The sequence below is a fragment of the Apium graveolens genome, unplaced genomic scaffold (assembly GCF_009905375.1).
Source record: "Apium graveolens cultivar Ventura unplaced genomic scaffold, ASM990537v1 ctg345, whole genome shotgun sequence".
Taxonomy (NCBI): domain Eukaryota; kingdom Viridiplantae; phylum Streptophyta; class Magnoliopsida; order Apiales; family Apiaceae; genus Apium; species Apium graveolens.
In genome coordinates, this window is record NW_027418103.1 from 87611 (window position 1) to 107229 (window position 19619).

Genomic DNA, 19619 nt, shown 5'->3' on the forward strand with positions numbered 1-19619 from the left:
GTTCCAAGTAAGAAAACTAGCATCCAAAGTTACAACTTAAAACAAAGAATCACAAGAATAAACTAGATCCTCTTCGCCTTAGTTTAATTGTGCTCTACGGTCTTTTTACGCCTTCTCCTTAAGCTCTGGTACGTCTTGTAAAGAAAAATGAACATAAGTTAAGTTTATATAGCAACCCATACAAATTAGAAGTCTTCTGCAATCCTGGCGCGGGCGCGCGCTACTATAGCGCGAGCGCGCTGACTCTCTAGAGAAATTCTTGAATTCTTCTTTTCTTGTCGGTTTGAGTTGGTCTTTTCACGAGCAATCTTCTTGACACCATCCTAACACCATATTATCATCAAAACCATGCTAGATCACCTGAATTCCTGTTAAATGCCTGAAATACAAAAATACTACAAAACACGTTAAAAACACCTTTAACTCGAGTACAAAATACCAATTCAAAGCTTTACGAAGCGTTGTAAGATGACATGCCACTCAACTTACCCCCAAACTTGGATCGATGCTTGTCCTCAAGCATAAACAGACTCAAAGAACAAGAAATAAAAATGCATGAATGCAAACTATATGAATGCAACGATCCCCATAGAATAACTAACCCAATTAACAAGAAACATCTCAACAAATGCAGTTATTCGCACAAAAATCAATCAAATCCCACAAACCAACTTACAAGCCAGAAACTTGCGTGTGTGCAAATGCTTACAGATATAATATCGCAACTAGATCAATAATCATGACTCACTACTCATCAAGGCAATCACAAGGTTATAAATAGAATAAAAGCTAAACTCAAAATAATTTATAACACTTCAATTCTTATATCAGAGTTTTACATGGATTCATGCTTTTATTTACAACACAAAAATAACACAAATATGCTTATTTGACCGTGCAATGAGTGAGGTTCATAAACACTTATACAATAATACCCATGTAGCGAGCGTTATGTTAGTGGATCCCAGACTATAAAAAGCCTTAGGTCACGAGGCACAAAGTCCCCTAAGAACTTAATAACTCGAGTATTAAAGAGCCCACTCGTGATCAATTATGCATAAACAAATATTTTTCCCTTTTTCTTTTTTTCTTGTCTTTATTTTTTTTCTTTCACAAATTTCTGAACGAGTGTGTTTAACTCCATCTCGTTCAACCCTAGACTACTCATATAAAATGAGCCGACTACTAGCCATTTGACACCTAACCACAACAACTAGCAATGAAATCCAATTTTCTCCAATTTTTAAATTTCCATGCTATTTTATCATTAAGAGAATATCCTAAATTCTAAATATAAACAAGCGATTAAACCTTGACAAACAAATAAACCATGACCATGATCTAGCCCTCAAGCAACCTATAAGACTTAGTGAAATACAATTGTCTCTAGCATGCAAATTAACTCGATGAGACTTAACATCCCTAAGCACGGCATCACTATACTAGCATCAATATCACAAATTAATCGGAAAAATTATCTAAGGGATCATGATATAATGCAAATGCATGAAACTATATGAACAAACTATCATACAAAATAATGGAAAAATAAATAAAAAACAAAAAAAAACTACTACATGGTAAATATACAACTATATGAACTAAACTAGCATGAATATGTAACTATATGCGACTTACACCAAACACACATAATCCTTAACTATTACCCCCAAACTTAAAATATTCATTGTCCTTAGTGAAGTTAATAGCAATGATTCAGGCATACCTACTCAAAATTAGGGTCATCACCCTCAAGGGGTGGAGTGTCAGGAGTGTCTAGAGGCAGATATACAGAATCCTCACTGAATACTGACCACTGAATGTCAACTCATGTGGCTCTGAATGCAGTCCCCAACGGTTGGGTAAGGTCCTGTGCAAAGCGACTATGGATGTCATGCATCGCATCCATCCTCCTCAACAAGCGCCTATACTGCGCTGAACTCATCCCATCACTGTCCTGTGCTGCTTCCTCGTGTTGCTGGTGCTGTGATCCCAAAGGACCGGTCTCTCCCAACTCAGCTCTCCAAGCTATCTTGCTCGCCCGCGCCATATCACCAACATATGCCTGAGGAGCGGGCCTTCCATCTGGCAGATGGTCATAAGAGTATCCAAGCCTCTTAGGATCGGTCTTCCCACTATACCACTATGTCATATTCAACAACGTCAACCTATCAATCGGGGCACTGGGGAGCTACAGTTGCTTATGCGCGGGCCAATGAACTCCAACCGCTACACACAACTTCGTCATAATTGACGCATAGGGTATAAAACCCGTAATACTCCCTCACAGAAACCTCAAAATACCCTGATGAATCACCATCCCAATATCCACATAGTCTCCCTGAAGAATGCCCCACAATAAACGTGCACGCTCCACAGTAACATCATGCACGTGAGAAGATGGCATGATGTTAGCACAAATAAAAGAATTCCATGCACATGCAAACCTGTTCATGCACGATGTAGAGAAAGTGGCATACTCGTTCATGCCCTTCTTGAACTTCCAATGAGTCTCAGGAACACACAGGGTAGCAATAATCAAATCCAAGTTAAACTCCTCTGGCATCTTCTCATTCCAATTCTCCTATTCTGGCCTCCTCTCGGGCTGCTCAATCGCCCTACGAATAGCCTCATCAATGTACTCCACCGTCATCCCCCTAACCACCGTGAAACTGTTCTTCTCCGCCTTAGTATTCACGTATATCTCACGCACCACACTCATGGGCAGAGCAGCGGGTGTCTCGTAAAAAGCAACCTAGCCCATCTCCAAGATCATCTCCAACAACTTACCATCTTTCCCCGATGGCAAAAAACCACGCTCCTTGGCTATAATCTTCGAAAGCAGCCTTACATACTCTGCCTCAGCCTCGGGAGTTGAAAGCCTAGGCCTCACACCACCCGCACTCGAAGAATCAGTGGTGCTGCTGCTAACTTGGGTTCGTTATCTTTTTGGTGCCATTGAGATTGAATAAGCTTGAGAGAATAAAAGTTTAAAAGAGAGATTTGTGTGTTTGAGAGTTTGAGAGTGTTGAAGAAGTTTGTGTATAAGTGTATGTATATATAGGAGATTGGGAGAGAATTAGTTATGGAAAAGGAGTGGGAATTGATTATGGGAATAATGGGAATAATGAGAATAATGGGTTTGATTTGGAGAGGGAAATTCGGGTACCAATTGAATTTGTATTGAAGTCCCCGATTTTCTGCTATTTTCTGCCTTATATTTTTTTCGACTTCAGTGACCCAGTGCAGCTGCCCCGCCTGGCAGCGCGGGCGCGCCGTGCTTCTGGAAAACTAGCGCGGCCGCTCTACCTGGCAGCGCGGGCATGCTGTGCTACTGACTTTTCAGCGCGGCCGCCCCGCTTCTAAGCGCGGGCGCGCCGTGCTACTGTAGTTGGCACTGAATTTTTCTTTTTTTCTGTTTTTTTATGTTTTTATCCTTTTTTCCTTCTTCCTCTATCTACTAATGTACAAAATCTTGGGTTGCTTCCTAAGAAGCGCTTGGTTTACATCGTTAGCTTGACGTAGAATCTCGAGATCAAGTAGACAATAGAACGACACTAACCACCTCATGGTTTGCCGTATCCCTATAGTAGTGCTTTAACCTCTGACCATTCACTTTGAACGCTTGGCCTGGATCATTCTAAAAGATCTCCACATCTCTATGTGGAAACACAATTTTGATTATGAAAGGCCCGGACTATCTCGACTTCAATATTCCAGGAAAAAGACGGAGGAGAGAGTTGAACAAAAGAACTTGCTGCCCCGACACAAATAATTTAAGCACCAGACCCCTATCGTACCACCTCTTGACTTTCTCCTTATACATTTTGTTATTTTCATACGCTTGAAGTCGAAATTCGTCGAGTTCATTCAATTGAAGCATTCTCCTCTTACCAGCTACATCCAAATCAAGGTTCAACTTCTTCAAAGCCCAATATGCTTTATGTTCGAGCTCCACAGGAAAATGACACCCCTTACCATAAACCAATTGAAACGGCGACATTCCTAACAGATTCTTGTATGCTCTTCTATATGTCCAAATAGCTTCATCAAACTTCAAAGACCAATCCTTCCTTGATGGACACAAAACTTTCTCTAGAATACGCTTGATCTCTCTGTTAGACACCTCAGCTTGACCATTAGTCTGAGGATGGTAAGCTATAACAATTCGATGATTCACATTATACCTTTGCATCATAGCAGTGAACTTGTGATTGTAAAAATATGATCCCTCGTCACTGATTATGACTCTTGGAGTCCCAAATCGTGTGAATATCTGCTTATGAAGAAAATTAAGCACTACCTTCACATTATTTGTCAGTAAAGCCTTAACTTGAACCCATTTTGACACATAATCGACCGCCAACAAGATATACTGATTATTTCAAGATGAGAAAAAAGTCCCATAAAGTCGATTCCCCAAACATCAAAGGCTTCAACCTCGAGAAGCACATTAAGAGGCATCTCATCCCTCTTGGACCGATTACCCACACGCTGGCATCGATCACACTTCAAAACAAAGTGATGCGCATCCTTAAACAATGTAGGCCAGAAAAATCCCACTTGAAAGACACAAGCTGTTGTCTTCTCTCCACCATAGTGGATCCATAAACAGTTGAATGACAGTCTCGCAAGATCCCCCCCCCCGTTTCGTTGTACGGAATACATCTCCTGATGATTTGGTCAGCTTCTTGCCTAAACAGATATGGTTCATCCCACATGTACCACTTCACCTCATGAAGAAACTTCTTCCTTTGAGCATACGACAAGTCTGGAGGCATGATATTACTCACAAGGTAGTTCATAATGTCTTCAAACCACAGTTCTTCTTCTTATTCCCCAAATAGTTTCTCATCAGGAAAAGACTCATTTATTAATGTCTTATCTTGTGAAGTTGCAATTAGGTCTTCCAAACGAGAGAGATGATCAACGACTTGATTCTCAGTACCGTTTCTGTCCTTAATCTCTAATTCAAATTTCTGAAGCAAAAGAACCCATCTAATCAATCTAGGCTTCGAGTCCTTCTTCAAGACAAGATATCGAATCGCAGCATGATCAGTGAAAACTGTCACCTTCATCCCAAACAAATAAGATCCAAACTTCTCAAAACCGTAGACAATGGCCAACAGTTATTTCTTAGTAGTAGTATAATTCAGTTGAGCACCATTGAGGGTCTTACTAGCATAGTAGACCACATGGAATATGTCGTCCTTTCTCTGCCCAAGAACTGCTCCAACTGTATCGTCACTTGCATCGCACATCATCTCAAAAGGTTCATTCCAATCAGGTGCATTTATGACAGGTGTCGTGATCAAGCTCTTCTTCAAGAACTCAAAAGCAGCTAGGCACTCATCATCAAACTTGAACGGGACATCCTTGTCTAGAAGATTGCACAAGGGTTTAGAGATTTTAGAGAAGTCCTTGATGAACCGCCTATAGAAACCCGCATGACCAAGAAAGTTGTGAACTCCCTTAACAGAAATTGGTGGAGGAAGATTTTCAATGACCCCCACCTTGGCTTTGTCAACCTCAAGACCTTTACTAGAGACCTTGTGACCAAGAATAATGCCCAGTCGCACCATAAAGTGACATTTTTCCCATTTGAGAACCAGATTGGTCTCAACACACCTTTTAAGAACTGCGCCCATATTTTGCAAGCACTCATCAAAAGAATCGCCAAACACAGAGAAGTCGTCCATGAACATTTCCACATTCTGACCAATTATGTCAGAAAAGATAGCCATCATGCATCTCTGAAATGTGGCAGGTGCTCCACAAAAACCAAAAGAAACTCTCTGAAATGTGATAAGTGAAAGTAGTCTTTTCCTAATCTTCTGGGGCAATGCAAATCTAATTATAGCCCGAATAGCCATCCAGAAGACAGTAGTACTCGTGTCTAGCCAATCTGCCAAGCATCTGATCAATAAAAGGCAGAGGAAAGTGATCCTTTCTCGTGGCCTTGTTCAGCTTCCTATAGTCCATGCAAACTCTCCACCCCGTGACTGTCCGAGTAGGAATGAGCTCATTCTTCTCATTAGCTACAACCATGATACCTCCTTTCTTCGGCACACATCGAACTGGACTCACTCAAGAACTGTCAGAAATGGGATAGATGATCCCTGCATCTAGCCACTTGAGAATTTCCTTCTTCAAAACTTCTTTCATGATTGGATTGAGCCTTCTCTGTTGCTCAATAGTAGGCTTGCTAACTTCCTATAGCAGAATTTTATGCATGCAATAAGAAGGGCTGATTCCTTTAATATCTGCTATAGTCCATCTAATTGCCGATTTGAACTCTCTCAAAATCCTTAAGAGTTTTTCCACATCACTACCTGAAAGGTCAGACGCAATAATCACATGCAAAGTAGAGACATCACCTAAAAAAGCATACCTTAAGTGTTCAGGCAATGGTTTAAGCTCAAGTGTAGGAGCTTCCTCAATAGATGGCTTTAGGCACTTTGGAGATTTGTTCAGCTCCTATATTCTAAGAGATTCAAAAGGCATATCCATCTTCCGCTTCCAGGGGCTCATCACCTTCATCATCTTCAATATATGAATTCCCCAACAAGGCCTTTTCTAAGGCATAAGACCTTAGCAATTGATCAAGTTCTGAAGTAACCACAGAATCGACGAACTCTACTTTCAAGCACTCCTCATTTTCTGTAGGGAATTTCATGGCATTAAACACATTGAAAGTTACATCCTGATCTAGCACTTACATGGTGAGCTCCCCCTTTTGCACATCTATCAAGGTTCGGCTAGTAGCCAAGAAAGGTCTTCCCAAGATTATGGGAATCTTCTTATCCTCCTCGAAATCAAGAATTACAAATCAGCAAGAAAGATGACTTTATCCACTTTGACCAAAACATCCTCCACTGTTGGTGAGACTGCGTAGCTGTATGAACAGTTACGTGATAACTCAACACGAGAACAATACTAGAACATGACAGGTTAATAATACTACGTCTACACAAGAAATCAGGAAGAATGAAGACAAGATAAAGACGAAGAATCATAAAATTAGAAGAAGGCCTGAAGTTTGTCTACAGGTCACTGAAAGAAGTTCATTAATATGATCATGCCTCAGTGAAGAACAAAGTTTAAAGACTTTCAGGGTTTCAAAAATGTTGAAGATTCAGTATACAAGTGCTACCGGAAGATTTCAGTATATTGGCATTGATTGAAGATAAACAATGTATGAAGCATAGGAATCTGAAGAATTGAAGACAGGGTATAGACAGAGATTAATGAAAACGTTGTCTAAAGTATCATAAAGGATTCTAGTGAAAGTACAGTTTTTTATTGACAGTCGGTGTCTGAAGCGATAAAGTTGTTGCAAGCTTAACAATTTAATCAAGGCCATAATACGAAGACCTGAATCGGGGTTAGTCGGCTGTGAACCAGACCAGTTGCACTAAGCGTCAACAGCTTGTGAAAGGAATCTGGGTATTATTTATAGAAGAATTTTTAAATTGAGGAATGTACTTGGATTGAACATTTATCTGTTAAAGTACGAGAAGGGGTGCACGGGGTATACAGCTAAACAGTTTAGGGGACTGGCGAAGCTCAAAGTTTAATTGGTAAATTAAATAAATTTATTTAGTGGACTTTAATATAATTTATTTAATAAACTTAATATGGTTTATTTTATAAACTTTAAATAAGTTTATTTTATAAATCTAAACTAGTTTATTTATATAAGTTATATTTAAGTTTATTTTATAAATTAATTTAGTTACAATTTAAATTTAAATAAAAAGAAAAGAAAAACAAAAATAAAACAAAAAGAAAAAGAAAAAGAAAAAAAGGAAAAGAAAACAAAACAAAACAAAAAAAAGAGAAAAAAGAAAAACAAAACAAAACAAAACAAAAAGGAAAAAAGGAAAAAGAAAAAAAAGAAACACAGATAAAAGGAAATGAATAACAAACTTATAGGTTTTATTTAGTTTTGTTTAAGTAGTTGGTCGCCACACATGCTTTCCACCTTCAGGTCGCCACATAAGGTGTTTAGAATAAAAGAAATCAATCCTGTTTGTACTAGTAACACTTGGTCGCCACAGGCAAGTATAAATATTACTCTTCCCCTGGTCGCCACTGAACATTACTCAGTCGCCACAGAGAAGTTGTACCTGGTCGCCATAGAATCCTCAGCCACACAATTTTATTGGATAAAGACTACACTTTGCAGTAGAAGAGATGAAGCCATTCATTTTGGATTAATTTATGTTCATCTTCTCTCTTTAGAGAGTAGTGAAATGGCAACAAAGATTTACAGAGAAACTCAAGCTTTTTGTATATCCGTTTAACTTCTCACCGGAGTAACGTTATAATGCCCGATTTAATTCTTGTATATTCTTGTATATCAAACAAAAGCTAGATCATTGTATAGGATTTGATTTGTAAATCTTTGTAGAAGCTAGGAACTTTGTTGTTTCATAGATTGTAGCTAGTTAATTTATTTACCGGAGTGTGGCAACACCCTCGCAGATTTATATACGAATATATATTTCCCCGAATATCTTGTGTTCTTCGTTTTATTGTTCCAAACACTATTTCTCTCAAGAACACGAAACCACTAACCGAGCACTAAATCTTTTATCCGCTAAAGATTTGAAAGAATTTTTAATTTAGTGATTATCATATTCAATCCCCCTTCTACGATAATTCGGGACTTAACAATTGGTATCAGAGCTGACTGATTGATATACAAATCAGGATCCTTAAAAATAATTTGTTTTATTAATTTTTTATTTACATAAATTTATTTTGTAAATTTAATTTAGAAAATTTATTTTATAAATTTAATTTAAATAAGTTTATTATAAACTTAATTTAAATAAATTTATTTTATAAATTTAACTAAATTAATTTACTACTTAAATTTTAGTAAATAAAAGATTTTAATTTAAATTTATTTTCGGGTGAATTTAGCTGCCATTTTTATTTTTCTTCGTTTTGGTTAATTAGCAGCAAAATGAGGTGCCACTTTTGTTCATTTCATGATTAACAGAAATGTATTATGGCAGCTCCAGCTTGCATATTCAATTGGCAACTAATTAAACCAAAGTAGATGTCACAAGTTGCATGCGTCCGTTTGCTGCTCACGCATAAATAGAAAACGGTTTGGCAGCTGCTTGAGGAACACGCGTGCATATGGGCTGGAAAAACAGGTTGGGCAGCACGCGCGAGAATCATTTGCAGTGCACGCGCATGGATTGTATACAGTCGGTTGAAACCAAGCGCAGAAGGTAATGCGCTATCAGTTGTCCCTAGTTGCCAGTCGCCATATAGATTGTTCTCTGTTGTTATTACTCCTCGCCACACATGATCAAAGTCGGCGCACAGAAGCTTATAAAAAGAAAATTTCTAAGGCAATATGTTACGGAGAGATCGCCACAGAAACTCATTTAAATTTCTCTGGTAGCCATAGAATCATTTTCTATGGAAAAGTCGGCGCACAAGATTAAAATCTATAGCCCCTTAATTAATTATTTCTGATTTATTTATTTTTCCATAAAATTTAAAATTCTTAAATTTAAATTTTTCTTAAATAAAAATTTACGTTTTATTTAATTTTTAAGAAAATTCAAAATTCTTAAAAATTAGATTTTACATAAATATTTATTTTTGATTAATTTATTTTCTAAGAAAATTAAAAATACTGGAAATTTATTTTCACTTAAATATTAAATTAAGGGTACTCAAGGTATTAGTAGACTCAGGATTCCTCCGGGCTTCTAAAGTGGATTTTAATCTTTTGAAGAAAACGAAGACCATGTGCTATTCAGACGGAAAATTCCCGAACACGGAAATTATAGATAATGGTTTTCCTACTCCAGTGAAACTGATTTCAAGACCTATAGACGAAAATTGTGGATCTTCCTCAAAGGCTTACTCCATAGGATACCATTGGGTTTTTAGACGCAGGGAATGAATGAAATTTCTACGGGTACAATTTTTCTCGGAGATTTTAAGACAACTCTATGATTCCAGATTATAGTCACATAGTGGTTTGTACCAATGCTATATTTATCCGGGATTCAATGAGATCAAACAGGCAGGAATTGTGGAGGTTAGATAGAATAGTGGGGACATACAAATATCTCAATTACATGTAGTAAAGTTGGAACCTCGGGACAGAATGTAAGAGTTACTGATAGCTGAATCAGAAGAAGCTCAGGTAGAAGTAGTTGAGGGACTGGACGTCAGGGCAGTGTTTCACTTGTCAGGGAAGTTTAGTTGCATCAGATTCACAAGGAGTACATAAGCTATATCCAAGGATCAAGCCTATCTATTATAAAGCAGAGACTTTTACAGATTCAGTTCAAGAGGTGATTTCAAGACTGAGATTGAAACAGAAACAAGATTTGATAGTTACAGCTATGACAAGCAATATGTGTCAAGTAACTATCAGGGGTTTTGCTACAACATAACAAGAAGCTTGACAAATAAGGATGAGTAGGGATTCAATTGATGAGTTGAGACAAAGGTGGAATATTTTCTTAGGGAAACATCCAGTCAAACCTTATAGTACACGGGAAAGAGTTGGGATGGACCAGATGACGAGAATCATGAATATCTTGCTTTCATAGCAATCTCTGAAGATGATCCAACTCACATATCTCAGGTTTCAATTTCTTGAACCACTGCAATATTTTATTTTCAATATTCAATGCATGATAAGATCTTAGTGTTTAAATATTTAACACTCACACAAGCATGATGTTTAACTTGTGCATGTTACTTTAGATGATCTTAAATATGTGTTTGAATATTTGTTGAACATGATTAATTACTTTAGTGAGATATATGTTTTCCAGCATATAAGACCTTTGTTTATGCTTATCTTTTATATCCTATTACAATGTGATTTATCCATTTAATCTGAATTGTTTGTTAAGGTGTATTAATTTATAATTGGATTGAGATAGCTAGATGAGATTTATCAACATGATTGGACTAGATATAATTAATGATTTATTTGTTAATTCTGTTTGTTCCATATCATGCCTGTCTTGCCAAATTCTTATGTGTAATATTTCTGAATGAATGCCATGTATTCTTAATACAATACTTGCTTATATTTATGCCATGAATGCATCTCTTAGTACTTGCATTAATTGTAGAGAAAGCATGTTTAGAGTTACAATAGGGCAAAGACTGCTAGTCCTCCTTATGTAAGGTTGGAAGCATTTTTCCCTAGCCTAGAGACAAATTTGTCAAGGGTATTAAAATGGAGAAAATGGTCAGTCAAAGATAAGAATTAGCATGATAAGGTTTTAACTGTTGTTATCTCTGTTTATAGTAAAATGTCTAATCCATCTGGACCCAAACTGATAAGCTGGGTACCAAGAACTGTTAATCCATTTGTGAGTGCAGGACATAACAGGTTAATTGATTTATATGTATTCTAGGTAATTCATACTCAAGGAATATGATCAAAGAAAGAGCCTCACAATCAAATGTGATTGATAAAAGCTATTCCGTCAATAATCTTTGGAGATGACAGCAAAGGTCTTCATTGTGGAACAAGCTATGCAGAAAAGGGATGCCATCATGGAGTCAACAATTTCTATCACTGATAACAACTAATTATTGGAGCCATTGATAACAGTTGAAGCATCTTTCTTGCTGGAGAATCAAGGCACAAATCCTCTTATCAGACAGTTCTGCATCAAATGACAAAATGTCAATTCAAAGAAGGATTAGTGTCTCATTTGAAGCAGGAAGGTTGAGAAGCTTGCTCTTCTTAGAGTAAGTAAAGGATATGCTCGTGGCTACACTGGAATCTCAGGAAAGGTGAAGTCAATGGGTTATACTATAAAGCTTCATCTGACAGAAGTTTAGCTATGGCATTAGAAGCTCTCACCCTTGAACATCATTTCAAGGAACTCTTTTGTGAAAAGGGGTTAGTGAGAGGACTGCCTCATCTGGAATTCAGAAGGATGATAAATGTGAGGCATGTCAGGAAGAGAAGTCAAAGACAACATCACATCAAAGTAAAGATATACCTTATTGATGATTCATGACTACTCTTAACACAAAGTTGTTGTTCATGCATTTTCAAGACAAGACATCACAGATGGTGATTGATCGTATCAGAAGATCAAGCTGGAAGCAACTGTAAAAGAAATGATCATGTGTTCAGATAATTGGACTGAATTCAAGAAGCAGTTCTGATTAATATATGTAACATCAAGAATATTTTGAGACAAATTTAGCACCGGGAGCTCCGTTTCATGATGGAGTGGTACAAAGGAAGAACCATAACTTGATTAAAGCTACAAGGGAAATGTCAAGCTAATCAAGACTTTCTAAATACCAAAGAGCTGGAGCAGTCAATACAGTTTGCAACAAGTAAGATCAAGCCTTGATCAGGATGTATACATAAAGACCACTGATGAGTTAATGGCCAGCAGAAGCAAACATTGGATAACCATAAAGAGTTTGGAGAGAATATTCTACAGAAGAAAACAATTAAATGTTTTCAGTTGTTAAATGTTTTCAGTTGTTTGGAGATCTTAGCATTTACAGCTAAGACTAGTTAGGATATTTTCCATGGCTACTCAAAGGAGTCTACAACCTACAGGGCATTTGTGGTTGATCAACAAGTGGTGATAGATAGTCTAAGTGCACAATTCAACAACTCCATGCTCCAAGCTGTTAAAGGAGAAATTAATGGTATTGATGATTCATATCCAAGCAGTGGAATGGCAGTGTATAACACACCTCATTATTTCAATGAAGCCAGTCAGCAAGGGTAAGGATTTTCAGGAAATCCCAGCAACAGCTTATGGGGAGCAATAGAAGGATCAACTAGTCAGACACTACACCACATTAAATATCAAGAGGACACTACAAGAACATATCTGCTGAGATAAAGGGTTTGATGCCAATATTATTCCCAGAGTCTAGTTCTTAAGTGATCCAGATGGTGGAGTAATGATTAGCAGGGATACTGAGTATGAATAATTATTTCTCTAGTTTTCTATCTGTAGAAGAAACTAAGAAAGCTACAGAAGCTCTGATAGATCCGGATTGATTGGGTGATTGCAAAGCAAGATGAACTCAATCAGTCAGCAAGCAGATTGTAGGGAAGCTGGTGTAACACCCCCAGATCCGGGGTCGGGGATCCGGGTTGTCACGGTCTTTCTTTCCACAATATCACTTCACTTAATTAATAATAAATAACCTCATGCTGTGACCCCATACTAACACACACCACGACCCGTTATAGTCTCAGAGGTGAAATTGAAATAAGTACAAGTCTTTGAATCCACAATTTAAAATTATTACAACCCAAAGTGATTACTTGATAATTTACAGTTAATTGCCATTATCTGCCACAAGTTATAATTATACATAATTTGATTCTCAAAAGTAGATGGTCTGAACTACAATGGATCTACCTCTGCAGCTATAGCAGCCACAACATCATCGGGAAGACGCGGGGCGCTTCCCACGCGCTTGCGCTGGGTCTGCTGGAGTCTGGCCATCTCTCCTAACTGTTGTTGTGTGATGAAGAAATAAAGCAAGAGTGAGCCTTACAGCCCGCAAGATAATACATAGTGATAACAATAATATAAGTATCTAAATGGATACTCACTATAATCTTTATCGCATGTAAGATAATTACTTACTAGATATAATGTAAAAAAAACAAGGAATGAAGTTACCAATACTTCACCACACTTATATCATTTATAAAGCTACTTGAACTACCACCGTTCAAAGTATTATAAGTTTTAAGAAAAACATCCCATAGATGAGACCACAAGTTAAGACTTGAATAGATTCAATCTTTGAAATATTATTGAATGAAAAAGTTATGAGATACTTTATTTAGTCCCGATATATATATATCCACATATATATCTCTAAAACATTTCCTGGAACCTCTGTTATGTAAAGTATGAACAGAGTTGCAATATCCAATGAATTTGGAAGGAAAAGAAAACCCTTTGGCATAAACCAGATATCTTGCTGATCAGGCAAAGATACCCATAAGTAACCTTTTCTACTAGTAGATGGACGAATTCCCCACTGGTCATCACCCTGGCCGCATTAGGACCTATGCTGGACTGCCACTCAGCCACTTATGCATTTGATGGACTCCCACTGAGCCACTTACACTATCATGGACGCCCACTGAGCCCATGTTGCTTATGCCGACTCAATAGATGGACTTACTTCCCGAACGTTGGGTAAGTAATCAATTCATTTACCAAAACTGCAACCTTGTTGCGAATATAAAATACACCCCAGAGCCGGATCCCTCAAGTTTTGAACGAGTATTTAAATCCCCTTTAAAAGGAAGATCTTAAATATAAAAATGAGTTTTGGGATCCGCTCTAACTTTTAAAAATCATTTTGAAGACTCGAAAACACTTTAAAGAGTGTTTGGAGTAAAGCTGATTTAATGAAGTAAATCAGTCCCCAGAATATTTAGAAAATGACTGAATATTATTATTTAAATAATATTCCCATAAAGAATAATCTTTTATAAAAATAATTGAAGTAGAAGTATTAAAACTTATACTTGAAACGAGTATTAAATAACCAAAGACACACTTATATGAAAGTATTATCTTTATTTGAATAATCGAAAATAAGTTTGATTATTGACAACTTATTCTTTAATAAAATAAAGAATATATTTCATTAATAAGCGGAGTCATAATACCTCGAATGAATATTATAAATAATATTCATAAAATAAGGGAGTCATACATCCTCGATTGAATACCCAAGTAATATTCAATAATAATATAAAGGAGTCATAAGCCCTCGAATAATATTTGAAATAATATTCAATAATAAAATAAAGGAGTCATACATCCTCGATTGAATATCCAAGTAATATTCAATAATAATATAAAGGAGTCATAAGCCCTCGAATAATATTCGAAATAATATTCAATAATAAAATAAAGTTAAAGTTATCGAATAAACCTTATTCGATTAATAGTTTTGAAAACTATGACCATATATATGTATATATATATATATATATATATATCCATATCCATATATATACAAAATCTACTCGCGATCCTCGACTCCCGGTTTTAGAAAATATTTTCACCTTTGGGTCCCTATACTAAGGGTATATGCAAGTTACCGCTATCCTCTAGCATAGGTATTATCAACTGAATCAACAATTATATATGGAAAGAATATGAAACAGGCATGCATATATATACCATAGCAGCATGCTTCAATATATTGCAACATTTGCTAATATAAACATCATGCATCTATCGCAAGATAATGCATATACAAGTGTATACATCACAACAACAGTATAACGGATAGAATACTTGCCTGAGCGACTTGGGGGTGAGAAAGGCTCGGGACGAGTCTGATAACCTATAAACAACAAGTAAGTTGGAATTAAACCAAAATCACTTGTAAACCTATACTTTAACTAACTTAGACTCTAACGCTTGTTTTGCGCTCACCGATTCGCTTAAGTCACTCGGGTACCCTCGGCTCCACCATTTTTAATAATTTAACCTTTACGAGTTTTAAAGCGATTCCTTCGCGAATGTCTTACCAACTGCCTAACACACTTACCATAAATGTTTCATACATTAATTAACCCTTTTTGGTCTTTAACCTATGTTTCAAAGTAAGGCGAGGGAAAAAGTTTCATTCGCGAAACGCCGTTACTTGAAACGGTCGTTTCTCCTAAACCGTGCATCGGAATCGAACGAACTACATATCAAAACGAAGCTCGTAACATGAGCTATCTAATCATGGCAGTGGTCATAATCTAGCAGGGGGTTCTCGGGTCCTAATGCTATGCATAAAAACAGTCCAAAGAAAATTGGACGTTACGACGGCTATGTTTACGCGATTTCCAAATTTTAAACCATACAAAACCAACCACAAACCAACCTCAAATCCAACATACAACCAACATCCATCCTTATCACATTATAACAACCCCAACCAATTCAATTTAATCATTCATACTTATGCTTAAACTTAACTTTAATCATACTTAAGTTCCTTTAAATCAAAACCACAACAATTACCATTCCGTTTCACTACCATTCCAAATCCCAAACTCTAAATCATAACAACAAGCTACAATATCAACCCACTAATCAAAATCATCTTATAATATATAGGAATCTAGGGTTTGGAGATGGTATACCTTCCTTGAAGTGGTGGGTGGAGCTAGGAAGCCTTAAGAAGCTTGGAGAAGTCTTAAGAATGCTTGGATCTTCAAGAAAACCAAGAAAAGTTCAAGTAAAAAAACTTGAAAACACTATTCATTGTCTTCTTCTTTGATTAAATGAAGAAGATTGAGAAAGAATTAATGGCTTAAACTCATGATATAGTCCTAACTAAGCATGAAGATGATTAGGGAATTATCTTACCAATTTAGGAAGCTTGGATCTTTGATTTTGAAATTCTTGCCTTTGAAAATGTTAAAAAGCCGAGAGCTCTCAAGAACAAGCCTTGGTTGCTTTTGATTTTTTTGATGAGAATGATTTTTACTTGGCTTGGTTGACTTGTTTTGTATTTGATTTAGTCAATTACTTTCTTGCCCTTGAAATTGTGTGGTTACAAAGCTACCACACCTCCTTCCTTCCCATGTCATGCTTATGTCATCTTCATGATGTCATCCTCCCTTCCTTGTCCTCTTTCTATTGGTTGGATGACATCCTTCCCACTAATCCCTTTGATTAACTTCCTAATCGTTTGCCTAATGACCGCTGATCTGTTATACGGTTCGCTTAACTTTTGTTCTCGTTTATCGTTTGAAGGATCATACCCGGGATCTTATTACTTAGGTTCCCTTAACCTTTCTCAATACATTATATTCCTTTTTATGATCCTTTATTATAATCCTTTAATTTAAATCCTTTTTATCCTGTTACCTTATACTCAATTCTCTCCGTATCTTGTGGATTTCCGGGAAAAACCAAAGTGTTCGGAATTGGATTCTGACGATCTTTACATACACTTATATACTTCATAGAGTACTAATAATATCCCAGAATATCCATAACAGAACCCCTACATAGTGTGGCGTGAAAAGTTTTCTCATTCAGCTAAAACACTATTCACAAGGGTTACAAAAAGTTGAAAAATTTTGGGGTTATTACAGTCTCCCCTCCTTAAAAGGATTCCGTCCCGGAATCAAACAGAAAACAAATGGGGGTACTTTTCTAGCATTGTGCTCTCTAGTTCCCAAGTTGATTCTTCCACATTATGGTTCTGCCATAGTACTCTGACTAGCTTGATCACTTTGTTCCGAAGCACCTGCTCCTTCTTATCCATAATCCTTACTGGCTTCTCCACGTAAGTTAGATCTGGCTGCATATCCACCTGCTCATACTCCACTATGTGCCTGACATCCCGATGATACCTCCTTAGCATTGACACATGGAACACATTATGAACTTGTTGCAAATTAGGGGGTAGGGCTAGCTCGTCAGCTAACTTTCCAATCCGTCTTAATATCTCAAAAGGTCCAATATATCTTGGGCTTAGTTTTCCTTTCTTTCCGAACCTCATTAATCCCTTCCAAGGGGATACTTTCAGCAGTACTAAGTCCCCTACTTCATATTCCTTGTCCTTTCGGGCTAGGTCTGCATATTTCTTTTGTCTGTCTTGGGCTGCTACAAGTCGCCCTCTGATAAGATCCACTATATCTTTGGTCCTTTGGACCACTTCGGGTCCGAGCATCTTCCGCTCTCCTACTTCATCCCAGTATAAGGGAGATCGACACCTTCTTCCGTACAGGGCCTCATAAGGCGGCATTCCGATGCTAGCATGAAAGCTATTGTTATAAGAAAACTCGATCAATGGCAAGTGATCATCCCAACTTCCTTTAAGGTCTATTGCACAGACTCTCAACATATCCTCTAGTGTCTGGATGGTCCTTTCACTCTGTCCATCCGTTTGGGGATGGTACGCGGTACTCATATTTAACTTGGTCCCCGCACATTCCTGAAAGCTCCTCCAAAATCTGGAGTTAAACCTAGGGTCTCGGTCTGAGACAATGGACGCTGGGACTCCATGTCGTGTCACTATTTCCTTAAGGTAAATGTCCACCAGTCTATCGACTGTGTATCTCTCATTGATAGGAATGAAATGAGCTGACTTTGTCAGTCGGTCTATAATTACCCAAATGGCGTCGTGATTGGCTTTCGTCCTTGGCAAGCCTACAACAAAATCCATCGCTATCTGTTCCCATTTCCATTCGGGAATCTCCAGGGGTCGCAAAAGTCCACTGGGTCTCTGGTGCTCTGCCTTTACTCTTTGGCAAGTCAAACACTTGTTTACCCATTCTGCTACGTCCCTCTTCATGTTGGGCCACCAGTAATATTCCTTCAAATCCCTATACATCTTGGTACTTCCCGGGTGAATGGAATACCTGGAACTATGGCTTTCATCCAAAATCTTATCTTTAAGTTCTTGAACATTCGGAACCCAAATTCGGTAGGAGTACCTCATATCCGGGGTCGGGGATCCGGGTTGTCACGGTCTTTCTTTCCACAATATCACTTCACTTAATTAATAATAAATAACCTTATGCTGTGACCCCATACTAACACACACCACGACCCGTTATAGTCTCAGAGATGAAATTGAAATAAGTACAAGTCTTTGAATCCACAATTTAAAATTATTACAACCCAAAGTGATTACTTGATAATTTACAGTTAATTGCCATTATCTGCCACAAGTTATAATTATACATAATTTGATTCTCAAAAGTAGATGGTCTGAACTACAATGGATCTACCTCTCCAGTCATTGACTCTCTGCCTTCATTCATTATTTTCTCCTGACACAATCTGATCTTTTCCAATAACTCTGGCTGCATTGAGATCTCAAAAAGCTTTTCAGTTCCGGTTCCGGTTACCTTTACTTCTATTTCCATTCTCTCAAAATCCCTTATCAACTCTTCCGAAGTCGTTATCATTCTGAGTTTTTCCTTTCTACTAAGGGCATCAGCCACCACATTGGCTTTCCCTGGATGATAGAGAATCTCACAATCATAGTCCTTGATTAGTTCTAACCATCTCCTCTGGCGCATGTTGAGCTCTTTCTGCGTAAATATGTACTTGAGGCTCTTATGGTCTGTGAAAATCTCGGACTTCTCTCCATACAAGTAGTGCCTCCAAATTTTTAAAGCAAATACTATTGCCGCGAGCTCAAGGTCATGAGTAGGATATCTAACCTCGTATTCCTTCAATTGTCTCGACGCATACGCAATAACTCTACCGTGCTGCATAAGCACACATCCTAATCCTTTGTGCGACGCGTCACTATATATCACAAAATCTCCTTTTCCGTCCGGTAATGCCAATACCGGAGCCGTTATCAACCTTTTCTTTAATTCCTGAAAACTGTTCTCGCATTTCTCCGTCCATTCAAACTTCTCTGTCTTACGAGTAAGTCGTGTCAAAGGGGCTGCGATCTTCGCAAAGTCCTGTACAAATCTACGATAGTAGCCGGCCAATCCTATGAAACTCCTTACCTCTGTGGGTGTGGTTGGCCTTTCCCAATTTGAGACCGCCTCTATCTTGGAGGGGTCGACTAATACTCCTTCTTTATTGATCATATGTCCTAAAAACTGTACTTCATTCCGCCAG